At 44.5% G+C, this 14700-nt stretch overlaps 2 long non-coding RNA genes across 3 annotated transcripts; one reads left to right on the forward strand and one right to left on the reverse strand.

Moving 5' to 3' along the window:
• Nucleotides 1–1462: 1462 nt before the first annotated feature.
• LOC130456143 (uncharacterized) lies at nt 1463–4684 on the reverse strand. Its single transcript, XR_008914650.1, has 2 exons — nt 3933–4684; nt 1463–1868 (listed from the first exon to the last, which is right to left on the reverse strand). It is a non-coding gene; the product is annotated as an uncharacterized LOC130456143 (long non-coding RNA).
• LOC130456142 (uncharacterized) lies at nt 2396–8194 on the forward strand. 2 transcript variants are annotated; one of them, XR_008914649.1, is made up of 3 exons: nt 2396–2542; nt 6445–6553; nt 7871–8194. It is a non-coding gene; the product is annotated as an uncharacterized LOC130456142 (long non-coding RNA). The 2 variants fall into 2 exon arrangements; XR_008914648.1 differs by lacking the exon at nt 2396–2542 and having other exon boundaries at nt 5724–6553.
• Nucleotides 8195–14700: the final 6506 nt, after the last annotated feature.

Here is a 14700-nt window from a genome sequence, read left to right on the forward strand (position 1 = left end):
CCCTCTATTTGGGTTTTCTGAGACCTGAACCTATACTTGAACAGAACAATAAACTGTAGGTTTTTCTCTAGATAATTTCTGGGTCGTGGTAAATATATATTTTGGCAGCAGTTACCACAGGAACCCCAAGAGGAGATAGTTCTCCCATAACAAAAGCCACTAAAAGGATGAATGAGTTATAGTTCTGGTCCTCACCTGACAAGGTATCACAAAAACTATCATTTCCTCTTTTGTTCTCAAATCTCCAATATCTCCCCTATTCAGTCTTATGTTACTAAACTCATATGTTAAGGAAATGCCTGTGTGGAACTACTTTGTTGCATTTCAAGACTGGTAGACCCTCTGACAGTGAGACAGGAGTCAAAAGAAGCAATTCAAATTCCGGCTTTACCACTTACTGCCCAGGGTGACCTTGGATCAGTTATTTCAGTTCTTCATGCTTTAGTTTCAGCATCTGTAAAATGAGAGTGTAGAACTTTGGTCCTTCCAGCTTGAAATCAACTAATTGGAGCAAATGGAAACTTTTGGCAAAGCAGGTACTGAAGGGAAACAACTTCAATAGGGGATTAGAGAAAGCTGGAAATTGAGGGGATGCCCCTCAATTGGGGAGTGCCTAAACAAGTGGTGGCATTTGATTGTGATGGAATCCTTCTGGACAGTGAGAAATGATGAGCAGGTTAATTTTTAAAAGTGTGGAAAGACCTACATGAAAATTAGAAAGAGAAGAACCAAGAGAACATTATATACAGCAGCAGAATAACCTCCAGAGAAAGAACTGAAATAAAAATGCATGACATGGCTTTACATGTACACATATGTGTTTTGTCAAAGGATAACATCTCTAGTGTGGGTTAGGAAAGGAGGGAGGGAGGGAGACACCTAGGAAATGAATAAACAAACTAATAAAAAAAGAAAAGTTTGATAATCATGGTCCAGGGCTACATAAATAAATATGAACACATTTTGTAGACTCTGTGTGTGTATAAAACCTGTCAGAGCTTGATTCAGAACTTTTTTTAAAAAACCCTTACCTTCCCCCTTAGAATTAGTAATGTGGAAGAGTGTTAAGGGCTGGGTAAAGGAGATTAAATGACTTGCCCAGGATCACATAGCTAGGAAGTATCTGAGGCCAGATTGGAACCTAGGACCTCCTGTCTCTAGGCCTGAGCTACAGAGCTGCCAACTGTCTCCATCCACTGAGCCACCCAGTTGCCCCTGGTTCAGAACTCTTAGAGATCAGGTATAACACCTCTAATTACAGATAGGGAAACTGAAGGGCAAGGAAGGACTAGAGATTTATCAGGATGCCAGAACTAGAAGGGTCTTCAGACCATGTAGTCCAGCATTCTCATTTTACTGGAGGAAAAACTGAGGCCAAGAAATGGAAGGGTTCCACACCATTTCTGTCAGTCACACAGTCATCATGCATGATCTCTCCAAGCATAAACCAACAGGAAACCCATTGAGTGAGAGCCTCTGGCTGCCAATTGGGGATCTTTATTAAGAGAGAGCAAAAATTCATTGTCCTTCCTTCATTTTGCTTCTGGTTGGCCAGAAATTCTGGTAGACCTTGGTAGCAGAGAAGACTGAAAAGACAAGAGCCCCTAGCAGGGTTCTGACGTTCAAGGCATATCCCTCCTCTCATTCAATCCTCTTCACAGCCCTAGAAAGTTGGCAGAGTGGGGGATATTGCCTCCATCTTCCAGAAAGCATCCGTTCCTATTTCTGTATTAACAACTATTGACAGTAGTGCTTTGAGATTGGCCAAAGGACTTCCTCCCAACTGCCCAAGGAGTTCAAAGACTATGATCCTCCTTCTAGAGATGAACCTTAGGCAGCAAATGTGACCTGCTCAAGGTCATGCAGATCTAGGATGAATGGTACAGTTAGAACTTGAAAGCAAAGTGGTCCCAACCCACTCTGCCATGGAACTATAGCTGTAAAGATTCTATAGCAGTTAAGATTCTCTGCAGACTGAAAATATCAACAGCAATATATGAATGGATGGATGGATAGATGATGAAATGGGGATACAAAGAAAAAGCAATACAGTCTCTGCTCTCAAAAAGCTCACATTCTAATAGCAGAGATGATTATATATATATATATATATGTGTGTGTGTGTGTGTGTGTGTGTGTGTGTGCGTGTACACACACACAGGTTTTCAGAAACAAGTCAGATGGAAAATCCATAAGGGTACATCAGTGAAGCAGAAAGGGATGCATCTTCTTCAGTCAATTCAGAAATAAACATTTCACTAATTGTCTACTATGATAGAAACCTTACTGTCTACAAGCACTGTACTAAGTACTAGGGGGAAAGGGAAAGGGGAAATCCAGTCTATTCCCAAGGAGCAAAGCCTCATGAGAGACACAACATGCAAACAGCTAGGTACTAATCTGAGGAATATGTCAGCTATTTACATCATAAATGAGGGAGAGTGTGAGAGTAAATGGCCTAAGAGGCCTGAGGTGAAAGAAAACTGGCAAGATCTTTCAGAAAAAAGGAATTTGGCTGAGATATGAGGGAAGCGAGGAGGAGGTAGTGGCCAACGCGAAGAGGGAGGGAGTTCGGGAAATATGGGGTCAGGAAATGAAAATGCTGGGAATCAGAAGATGTGCTTTTTGTGGAAGAAAGAGCAAGAAATGCAGTGCCACAGGATGGCAAAGTGTAGGAAGTCTGTAAAGGGATGAGGGGGGCAAGTGAGAAAGGGCTTTAAAAACCAAAGAGAGGAGTTTATACTTGATTCTGGAGTCAATAGGAAGGCTTTGGGGTATTTAATGAAGGAGGTGGAAGTGGGGGTGATACGGTCAGATTTGTCCTTTAGGGAGATCACTTTAATAGCTGAGTACAGGCCAGACTAGAGTCAGGGGAGAGAGAGAGAGAGAGATAGAGAGACAGAGACAGAGACAGACAGAGAGAATGAACGAGACAGAGACAGACAGAGAGAATGAACGAGACAGAGACAGAGACAGAGACAGAGACAGAGACAGAGAGACTCCTAGGTTGTTAGCATGGGTGACTGGGAGAATTATGGTTCCTTCAACAGCAACAGAGAATGTCAGAAGTAGAGAAGGTAGGTGATGAGTTCTGTGTTTTGGACATTTTGAGTTTAGCTGTCATTTGCTTGGAGTTGTCCAGTAGGTACTGAGAGAGACAGAATGAGAGAGAGAGAGACAGAGAGACAGAGACAGAGAGAGAGCCTTCTAAGTTAGCATGGGTGACTGAGAGAATTATGGTTCCCTCAACAGTAATGGAGAATGTTAGAAACAGAGAAGGTAGGTGATGAGTTCTGTGCTTTGGACATGTTGAGTTTAGCTGTCATTTGCTTGGAGTTGTCCAATAGGTACTGAGAGAGACAGAGACAGAGACAGAGAGACAGAATGAGATGGGGGGAGAGAGAGAGAGAGAGACAGAGAGAGAAAGAGACAGAGAGACAGAGGGACACAGACAGAGACAGAGAGACTCCTAGGTTGTTAGCATGGGTGACTGAGAGAATTATGGTTCCCTCAACAGTAACAGAGTATGCCAGAAACAGAGAAGGTAGGTGATGAGTTCTGTGCTTTGGACATGCTGAGTTTAGCTGTCATTTGCTTGGAGATGTCCAATACGTACCTAGAGACTCAAGACTGGAAGCCAGGGGACTGATTAGGGCTAGAAAAATAGATTTGAGCATCATCTGCCTAGACATGATCATTACGGTCACAGGAGATGATATTTCTTTGGAGGCAATACTCATCTATTTCTGATGCTAAACCATGTTACAGTGCCAGGGGCTTTGTTGGTGAGAACTTTCTTTTTCTCACCAACTTTAGTAGCTGGGACTGATAAGGAGTTGGGGTGTGTATGTGGCAGCAGCCAAAGTGGTTGGCTGATGAGTTCAGGAATTAATGGTCTGGGGAACACCTACTCCGGGACTCTTGGGGTTTACCTGGAAGTCAGCATTGGTGGTGAAACACGGGGTGGGTGAGCCCCTTCTTCATAGTGAGATGGAGCAATGATGGCTACAGAAATCAGAATGGATGCAGGGCCAGTGGTGTGGTGTGGGAGGTGCTTCTTCTCCTAGGGCTTTGTGATGCAGAGTTCAGTGCTATATCCATCTGGTTCTGAAGGGAGGTTCTGATGAGCCTGGCACTGTCCTCTGGGTGGGGACACAAAGGCAGAAAACAATGGCTGCCTTCTAGGAATCCCCAGAGACCATTAGCTCATGGATTCCCCCATTAGGAACATCCAATACTTTGTAGGAATCAAATTATTTTCCCCAAGAAACAGGACAAGACCCCTGGGGCAGAGTGGTGAGGAATGGGCTCCCTTGATTGTGACTGAGAATAGACATGGTTCCACCAGGCCTGGTAATTAATGTGTGAGAAGGAAGGACATGGGAAGCAGGGATCCTCTCAGCAGGATCTACCCACCGTCAGTCACTCCCTGGAGCTCTTTTATTTGGAAACATTTGTCTTCTTGTTCATGTTCCTGTTGGGTTTTCCCCATCATATCCATTTCTGACCATATTGCTTCCACTTCCCTACCCACCAAGCTATCCCTTGGAACAGGGACTTTTCAGAAGGAGAAGAAATAAGTTGAGCTCAGTTCATAGGACACTTGGGTCTGTAGCTCTCAGAGTGTATTGATCAGGTTATATGGTAGTCAAGCTGTGTTTGGCTTCTCCTCCTACTGGACTCAACATGGACTCCTCCCAGGCCTGGGCCTGTCTTTTGTCTACCTTGTACTTCCCCCAGAGCCTGGAATGCTACTTCCCCAAAGGAAGGGACTGAGCTCTGGCCATTCTGGGAAATGATATGGCCAGAATCTCTGGGCCATGCCCTGTGCCCCTGTGATTAAACTGCTGGGCATGGGCCTCTCCAGGAGATCTGAAGGGGATTCTGGAAGTAGCCTCCCAGCAGGGGGTCCCACAGAGTGGGAGTCCAAACTCTTGAAGCTTTCATAGCTGAAAACTTTGGGTGTGAGATGATATATTCTTCCCAGTACTCTGTGGTAGCAAAGGACCCAAGACAAAAGAATGTTATCTCACTGGATTTTCAAATCAAGCCCATCATGTGCTATCTAATCCCCATTTTATAGTTGTAGAAATTGAGCTAGCCACAACTGACCTGCCTTACTAGGTCTCCCTCACACACCCAGAGTGTTAGAAGCCACCTTTGAACTCAGGTCTTCCTGACTCTGGGGATGCTAGGAAGGGCAGTGGATAGATTTACTAGACCTGGAGTCAGGAAGACTCATCTGCTGCCCCATATTATATTCTTCCCAGTACTCTGTGGTAGCAAAGGACCCAAGACAAAAGAATGTTATCTCACTGGATTTTCAAATCAAGCCCATCATGTGCTATCTAATCCCCATTTTATAGTTGTAGAAACTGAGCTAGCCACAATTGACCTGCCTTACTAGGTCTCCCTCACACACCCAGAGTGTTAGAGGCCACCTTTGAACTCAGGTCTTCCTGACTCCAGGAGCAGAGCTCTGAACACATGCCACCTAGCTGCCTCGTGGTACCCATTTGTAATTGAATGTCATTGTACTTAGAAGAAATATGAAAAAGTTTGGGAATTGGGAATATTACAGATACTAATGTAAAATAAGTGAAATCAAAAACCCACAATGCATTCTGACTATAATGCCCTAAAGTGGGAAAGAGAAGTAAAGCTTAAATGCTGTGGAATTATATAACCAAACATTACCCTGGAGGAAAAGGTATGAAAATGAACCTTCTTGGGGCAGCCAGTACAATGGAGAGAGTGCTAGACCTGGAGTTGGAAGACCTGGGTTCAAATCTGACCTCAGACTCTTCTAGTTGTGTGGACAAAGTTACCCAACCCAATTGTGTAGCCTTTGCTGCTCTTCTGCCTTAGAATTTATCCTAAGCCAGAAGGTGAGGCTTTGCCAAAAAGAGAATTTCCTTCTCTCAGAGAGACAGAGCTTTGAGTGTGGCCCATTGCATTTACTGGGATGGTTTTGGCTTTATTCCTTTTTTTCACATTTTGGTTATAGGGAATGAATATCAGGGAAGGGATTGGGGAAGGATCTTTTATTCATCAAATATGATGTAACCATGAAAGGCATCAAGACAAATATTGTCTTTAGAGGGGACACAAAGACAGAAACTTTTTGTCCCTCTCTGCTGGCCTTCAGGCATGGCAGCAATCCTATGAACTGGCCAACAGCCCCGCCATTTTTCTCGAGGTCAATGAGAAGGCTAAATAAGGGCGGGTTAAAATCAGGCTAGGGGTGGCTTGTAGCCCAGTTGCATTACCCCAGCTCAGGTACTAAGCAGAAGGAAGGTTGCTAGGAGATAGGCCTGCCACCTCACAAAGGGCCCCTCCCGTGATGTCACAAGCAAGAAGGGTATTTCTAGGGCTGCGGTGCTGCCCAGCTTCATAACACTCAGTTTTTTACACCTTGTGTATCTCCCGTGGCTGGGAGCACAGAAACATGTCAAGAGTCCGGAACAACTACCAACAGATCCTCAGGAGCCGGAGGAGGGGGGAACAAGAGCACCTACGCAACACCCGGACACAGGCCACAGGCCAGCCCCAGGTAGGGAAATGATCCCCCTACTGGTCCTTACCACCCCTTTGCCTTCCCAACCCCTGGGCTTCAAGGGTGGCCACTGAAGTTTGGCTTGGAGGATACCTCTGACCTGGGGGACAGATCCAGAAAGACCCAGAGGCTTTATTCTTGGCTTTAGGGTTAGAACAAGGGCAGAACTTACTGGTTGGGGGCAGTCCCAAGGGGAAACATTGGATTTGAATGGTTTTTCTCTTCTGGAGGGAGAGGGTGGTTGGCTGAGGGAGGGATGTGTGGGGCTGGAATCTGAAGGGTCTTGTAGGTTTGGGTGGGATGGAGGGCTGAAAGGGACCTCAGAGATCATCTGGTACAGCTTCTTTATTAGACATAATGGGTAAGGGAAGTCACGAACCAGGCAGGGGGCTTAGCTTTAGCCTAAGTCACATAGACAGTAAGGGGCAGAAGCAGGCCTTTTTGCCAGGCTAGTTGCCTTATACCTTGGCCCCCTACCTCCTCTGAGAGCCAAGCTTCATGGGCCCAAAGTTCCCTGTAAAGGTACTTGAAGCAGGTAGAGAAATTCCCCATAGAGCTAGAGGTTCTGGGAATCTTTAGTTATACCCTGGGGTTAAGTGAAGGACAAAATCAAGTCCCTTGGGTTTTAGACCAGCCTGGGATGGCAGGGTTAGCCCAAGCAGATCTCATGCCCTTCTCTGTCCTCCCATTTGTAAAATCAAGGATATGTTGCCCATCTATTTCCCTCAGAACTACTTGAACATTTAGCTGGGTCCTTGAGACTGAAGCTAGGCAAGGCCCCAAACTGTTTCCTGACCATAGTCTAGTGGGGAGCAAGGAGAAGCCATTGACATGGTGAATTTGTTATTGATGCGAATGAATTAGGGAAAGGGTAAAGGTCTTTGTGAAAATGGGATCAGGAAATGTATCCTGAGGCACAGCATCTGAGCTGGGCTTTAAGCATGTCAGAGAAGGTAGAAATTGGCCACAGTTGGGCTACCCCAGCCCAGGCACCAAGCAGAAGGAAGGTGGAGCCAGGTTGCTAGGAGATAGGCCTGCCACCTCACAAAGATGGGCCCCTCCTGTGATGTCACAGGCAAGATGTCTCCGGGTGTGGTGTTGCCCAGCTCCATCCACTCAGTTTTTTATACCTTGTGTATCTCCTGTGTCTGGGGCCACAGAAACATGTCAAAATCAGAGGGAATTGAAGGCACAGTAAAGGACCAGCCTGAGCTTCAGAAGGGTGCTGTGTGGGGGGATCAGGTTGGGAATGGGAACCAGAATAAGTTTAGCCCTTAGCTAAGCCAGAGCTCATGTACTTTTTTCTTTTTCCAGTTGAGGCCCGTATTCTGGGTTTTGTCACACAGAAGGGGAAGAACTCTTCCACAGCCTGATGACATAATTGGCTTCTTAGAAGTCACTATGACAGTCTACCTCTAAGTCATCTTAAAGAACATCACCAAGAATACAAATGCCAAATCCATCTATCCTGATTCAACAACTCCAACAAAAAGATCTTCACCAGGAGCTTTGCATTCTTCATGAAAAAATGTCAGAGGTTAGATGTCATCATATTGGGGGATATGCGGAAAGATTGACATTTGCATAAAAGAACAGCAAGACCTCTAGAGACCAACAATAAAGCCCCCTCCGACCTAATCTATTCCAGTCTCTTATTAATAGATTGAAAAAATATGTGTCCCAAGAAAGGAGAGACACACATGTACTACACACAGGGCTCTTACAATCGCCGTATATCAGATTTGAACTGGTAGAAATAATTGTAGTGAGAGGACAAAAGGAACCTCCAAAGGGCTTTACCTACCTCTAAAATACTTTCTAAGGGAAGGGATCTGGTGGTAGCCAGGGCAAAACAGGTCTAGAACAGATTCCTTGGTAAAATCACATGGGAAAGGATAGTGCAAAATTAGGACAGATCTCCTCACAGATGAGCATTTCCCACAATCACATTCTCTCCATATTGGTACTCTTACAATCTTTCTGGACCATATGTATATGAATATTCCTCTATTCTGTCTTGTTCTCATGTTAGTGCTTCTATCTTTATCTTCTCTAGGTATTCATTCATTGACTATATATTCATATATGTATACACACATGCTCCTAATATCTTTCTGACTACCCATATATGTTCATACATCCTCTCTGGAAATGTATATCTTAGTAATTAGTTATTTTATCTATCATGTATGTGATTGTATCATATGTGATGAATAAATAACATTCTCTCTGTTAAAGTACATGTAAGAGTAATTAGATAGCTTATCTATACTCATATGTGTAAATAATCATATCCTCCCTGTAAATGGACATATAAGGGTAGTTAGATGATTTATCTACACTCATATAAGTGAATTCACATATTCTACTTGTAAATACATATGAGTAGTTAGATATCTTATCTATCCTCATATGTATGAATAACCTATCTATTCTCCCAGTAAGTGGACGTATCAGGGTAGTTATCTACTTTATCTATACTCATAAAGAAGTTAAGGACTTCTATTCTCTCTCTTCACATACATGAGTTGGGGCAGTCAAAGGCAAAAGAGATTGGGGACAATCATTCATTCCTATGAGAAATTATGAAGATCCCTGTTTTCTCTGGTTATTGAGCCCTGAAAAACCTCATATATGAATAGAGAATGGAGAGCCCCCTAGAAATGTGAATGAAGAGAGAGAATATGGGCCTCTATAGAACAGAGAGTTGATATGGAAGGACCAACACACAGGAATAGTGAGGATGATTTACAAAAGTTGATGAGTTAGAATGTTTAACACAAATGAACTGATAGAAAAATAAATAAATATGAGGACTTTCTCTAGAGGAGTGAGGAGAAAGATACTGAGGAAATATATCTATGAATATATTGTTTTCATATGAATTAATTGTCACATGCAGAAGATAGTGAATATATGAAAATACTGACTATATTGAGATACACATGTATTAAATGATTTTCTATATGGAAGACACTAGTTAGGTAAAAATAGGCAAGTTCTTTTTCTATGTAGGATTAGAAAGAAAATCATTGACTGACCTCCTCAGTCAGAATATAGAAAGAGAAGAGAAAAGGACTCCCTGGCTTGAAAAGAAAAATGAATGATGGGAGCCCACTGGGATCAAATTATAGGAAGCCCAGGGGTTTCTAAGATGGGGACAGACAGCGGAAGGTCTAAGAGCATCAATCATGTTCCGGGACCATGCATGGTCTTTTCCAAGGATATTAGCAGCTACAGACACTGCTGCAGCGGTGGGGGATTGGAGGAGGAGGGGAAGCAACCAGGGAGGTGGGGGAGAGGGCTAGTGGGGAAGGGGAAGGGGGAAGGGCAGGCGGGGCCAGGGGTGGGGATCAATGCGGAGTGGTGAATGGATGTTGGGTGGGGGCTCATGGAGGGCTGGGCCATTGCTGACGGGAGGGGGACTACCACAGGAGGGACGTGAGCGCTGACGTCACAACCCGGCGACTCTCGGAGGGGGGTCCACCTAGGTAGCCAGGCTTCAGCTCTGCCTGTCTATCTAATGGCTGTCCGAGGCCTGTGAATGAATGTCGGAGAAGAGAGAGATGGCAGGACCCCGGCCTAAGCCAAGCGAGAGTCAGTTCTCTGAACTGGGGAAACAAGGGGTCAGGAAACCCAAATCCCAAACCCCTGGACCCCTCCCAAAGTGGGGAACCAGTACTTAACATGCTTTCAGAACCTGAGGTTTGTGCCCTTCTCTGTGTTCTCACACGGAACACTAGAATCTGACCTATTGCAACCGTTAACCAAGTATCCACCAAGGGATGGGATGGAAGATAGGACACACTCACTCACACACATTCACCCATTCTCATTCTTCATAGGCATTTAGTGTTACATATTCTCTGTGCTCATGTAGAGAAGGGCCAAATTCTTCTCTACCTGACAGATGCTAGTCATGTGAATAAAGAGAAGACACAAAAAGAGAAAGGACAAGGTACTCTCTGGGTAGGATTATACAGAGAATTACTGATTCCTCCCCAGCCAGACTAGGTGAAGAGAAAGGGAGCCACTGCCTGACTCGAACAGACCGGTGAAATGTGGGAGCCCTGTTGGATGAGAATAGAGGAAGCCCAGGGGTGTTGAAGAGGGGACAGAAGGGCTTCTGGACAGAGAGCTGAGGGTCTTGGGGCATCAATGGCGGCCCCTGTGGTCCTCTCCCTGGGAGCCTGGTGCCCTCCCGGGATTGCAGCGGTTAATAAGCCCCCCTGACAACTAGTTCTTTGCAGCGATAGGGGGGAAGTAGGGGGAGAGGGCTAGTGGGTAAGGGGAAGTGCAGGTGGGGTGGGGTGGTCAGGTGGCTTTAGAGAGGTGAGTGGGATGTAGGGTGGGACTCCTGGAGGTTGGGCATTGTCTGGCCCGAGGGGGACAGCGGCAGGAGACAGGTGAGCGCTGACGTCACCATCCGCGGACGCTCAGTGAGGGGGAGGGGGTCCACCTAGCCAGGCTTCACCTCTGTCTGTCTAATAATAGCTGCCCCAGGCCTGGGAATAGATGGTGGAGAAGGGAGAGATGGCAGGATGCAGCCCAAAGCCCATCTGAGACTCAGTTGTCTGAACCTGGGAGTTAAGTGAGTAGGAAGCAGAAGCCCCAGGCCAGGGACAGCTCCCAAAGTAGGGAAAAGGTCTCCAAGGGAGCCCTACAGATCCTTGGCCTTCCACTCCCTGGGCTCTGAGCTGTGACACTCCCTGAGGGATGAGGGACACATGTGGCTCAGGAGGCAGGGCCAGGGAGACTCCTGGGCTTGATTGCAGGCTTTAGGCTCAGAATAAGGGCTGAACCTGCGGGTTGGGGGCTGCCTGAAAGGAAAGCAATAGAAGGGCAGAGTTTTCACAGGGACTAGAAAGTGGTTGGGTTAGGGCTAAGAGAAGGGCAGTGATGTTGAGGTGGGATCCTGATGGGCTTGTAGGTATGGGTGGGTCAGGAGGGCTAAAAGAGACCTCAGAGGTCATTGGGACCTCAGAGGTCATAAAGACCAACCATCTCCTGAAACAGAAAGGGTAAGTGAAGTCAAGATCAGGGCAGGGACTGCCATGGCCAAGGTCACACAGCCAGTAAGGGTAGAAGTACACTTGTGAGCCCAGCTTCCATCTTGCCTTGGTCCTGCTCTGAGAGTCAAGTTTGATGGACCCCAATCCCATAGGAAGAGCTTCTCCAGAAACAGGAGGAGAATTTCCCCATAGAGCCAGTGGTTCTAGAACTCTACTGTTATAAGGCAGGAGTTAAGTGGGGTCTAAGCAAGCCTCTTTGGCCTAGCCTTGGGGATATTTACCAAGGTGAGCCAGTAAATTCCATGCCCTTCTCTGATTTGCTTTCTGCCATTTGTGACACTTAGAGCTGCTCTTAAACATTTTCCTGGTGTTTTTAGACAGATGTGTAGGCAGGGTCCCTCTTTCCTGTCCTCCTTAGATTATTTTCTGTTTGGGAGATGTGTGTGTGTGTGTGTGAGTGTGTCTCTCTGTGTGTGTAGCAGTTCCTTTGGGAGGAGGAACATGATAGAAGTGGCTAAGAACTGGCCACAGAAAGGGAGCCAAGCTTGGATGGGCAGGAGTCCAGAAACGTGGGGTGACAGCTGGGCTTTATTCATGGAAAGGGAGGTGGAGATGATGGATAGAACAGAGGTGGGAGTTTTAAAGTGAGTAATGGGACCTGCTGGGGCTACCAGAAGGGTGCTGGGGGAATCAGAGTAGGAATGGAAACCTGTTGAAGAACAATCCCTTGACCAGAGGTCATCATGTGCCCTTTTCTTTACCACCATGTCTCACTAACCTTGTCTCCCTCCTGCCAACAGCCTTCCAGAAAAAGAAGATGAGGCCAGAAGCAGGAGCCCAGCCAAATAGTTTGGGAAAATGAATTCAGGGATAGAGGAGGGCATCTTCACCAGGTGAATTAGGAGCACTACAACAACAAGCCAAAGCTTATTCCACCAAATACTCTAGTGAACAGAAATATAAAAGTCCAACACCAAGAGAGATGAGCCTCCACAAACCTCATACACTCTGACCTATCCCAGCTGCTTCCCAAAGATCCACTAAGAGATTGGATGGAAGATAGGACACATACACAGAGAATAAGAACTCTCACATAGGAAACACACACTCCTTCCCCTTTCAATACAAAACTTCATAAAGTATTTTCATTGACATCCATCAGGGATCATATTGAGGAAACTAAAGAGTATATCCAAATGGTCCCCAGATACATTGGACTGACTTAGAAAGAGGAAGGATTGAGCAATGAAAGGAAAACAGACTGAGAAAATTCTTTCCTATGGGGAATCCCAAGGGTAAAGATGCTAGAAGATTCAGACACATCTCCTAGGTGAAGATTGCCTACCTTCTGTGGGTATATTGAGACATCTTTGAGGACCCTCATACATTCTATTACTTGTCCATTTCTCCATATATTGATATGGACTGTTTACTCATTCATATTGGGAATTTCCTCCATACCCCCCTGCTGCTCATATTTCCACACTGAGATATGCTCCTTTACATCTCTCTTTATGTGAACTACCTACCCTATACTCTTTCTCTCTTCACCTATATCTGAGCCTTGTTATTTTAAGGGCTACTAAAGACACTTATATAGTGTCCAGCACATCATACATAGCATTTACTCAAGTATTCCCTCTTCTTTTTCACATATATGAGCACTCACATTGTCTTTGTACAGGAATTCTTCTTCAATGAATACCCCTTCCCTCTATATCCTTATTCCCATGAGCACACATAGATGGTCTCTTTCTATGTTTAGAATTATAGAGGACTGTTATACTCTTTGTGGAAACCAAAAGGAATCTTTTTTCTTTTCGTTAGAATATTTTTCCATGGTTACAAGATTCATGACTCCTCCCCTTCCCTCCTAGAGCTTACAAGTAATTGCACTGGGTTATACAGGCATCGTTGTTGAAAGCCTGTTTCAACGTTATTCATATAAGCATTTTTGTACAAGTCTTTCCCCTTTTTATCTCTTTGGGGTACAAACCCAACGGTGGTATGTCTGGGTCAAAGAGAAGGTATTCTTTTAAAGCCCTTTGGGCATAATTTCAAATTGCCCTCCAGAATGGTTGTGTATTAGTGTCCCATTTGGCCACATCCCCATCAACATGTATCACTTACCTTTGCTGCCAAATTGGACAATCTCTTAAGTTTGAGGTGGTTCCTCAGAGTTGTTTTAATTTGAATTTCTCTAATCAGGAGGGATTTAGAATACTTTTTCATGTGCTTATTGAGAATTTTGATTTCATCCTGTGAAAACTGCCTATTCATGTCTCTTGACCATTAGTTGATTGGGGAATGGCTTGTTTTTTTGTTTTTTTTTTTGTAAATTTGGCTTATTTCCTTATATATTTGGGAAATTAAACCTTTGTCAGAGAGTTTTGTTGTAGAAATGTTCTCCCAGTTGTTGCCTTCTAATTTTGGTTGCTTTGGTTTTTGTCTGTTTAAAAAATCTTTTTAATTTGATATAATCAAAGTCATTCATTTTACATTTTTAATGTTCTCTGTCTCTTGCTTGTTCTTAAATTCTGGGAAACTATTCTATGTTCACCTAATTTATTTATGGTTTTACTCTTTACCCATTTTGAATGTATCTTCACTAACAGGAATCTTCAAGAATTCAATCACAGGGAGAGAAGCAGTAGCAACCTTTCAAGTAAGAAGGAAGGGTATGGGGTAACAAATATGGGAATGGATATAGAGAAAATATAAGGCTGCACACACACACAGAGAAGATCAGATATACACATCAGAAAAGAGTGAATGTGGGAGTACTCATAGAGAGGAAGAGAAAGAATGAGAACTAAGGTTTCTGAGGAGGTAGAATGAAGAAGTGATTCATATGGTCCAAGTGGAATGGTCATATGAACATATAGAAACCAGACATGAGAGTTCTTGTGGAGGAAGAGAGAGACCCAGAACATATATATGTATATATATATGTTGAGATATGTTTCCCGTTTTCATATGTACTAATTGCCACATGCTCTCTACATCCCGAGATTCAGAAGTTTACATTATTCTTTATATGAGACTCCAGAGTCATGTGAACAGAGAATATAGGAGAAAATGGTCAAGTTCTTTCCCTTAATGAGAGTATAAAGCAAATGGCTCAGTCTCCCA

Source organism: Monodelphis domestica, chromosome X, assembly GCF_027887165.1.
Source record: "Monodelphis domestica isolate mMonDom1 chromosome X, mMonDom1.pri, whole genome shotgun sequence".
NCBI lineage: Eukaryota > Metazoa > Chordata > Mammalia > Didelphimorphia > Didelphidae > Monodelphis > Monodelphis domestica.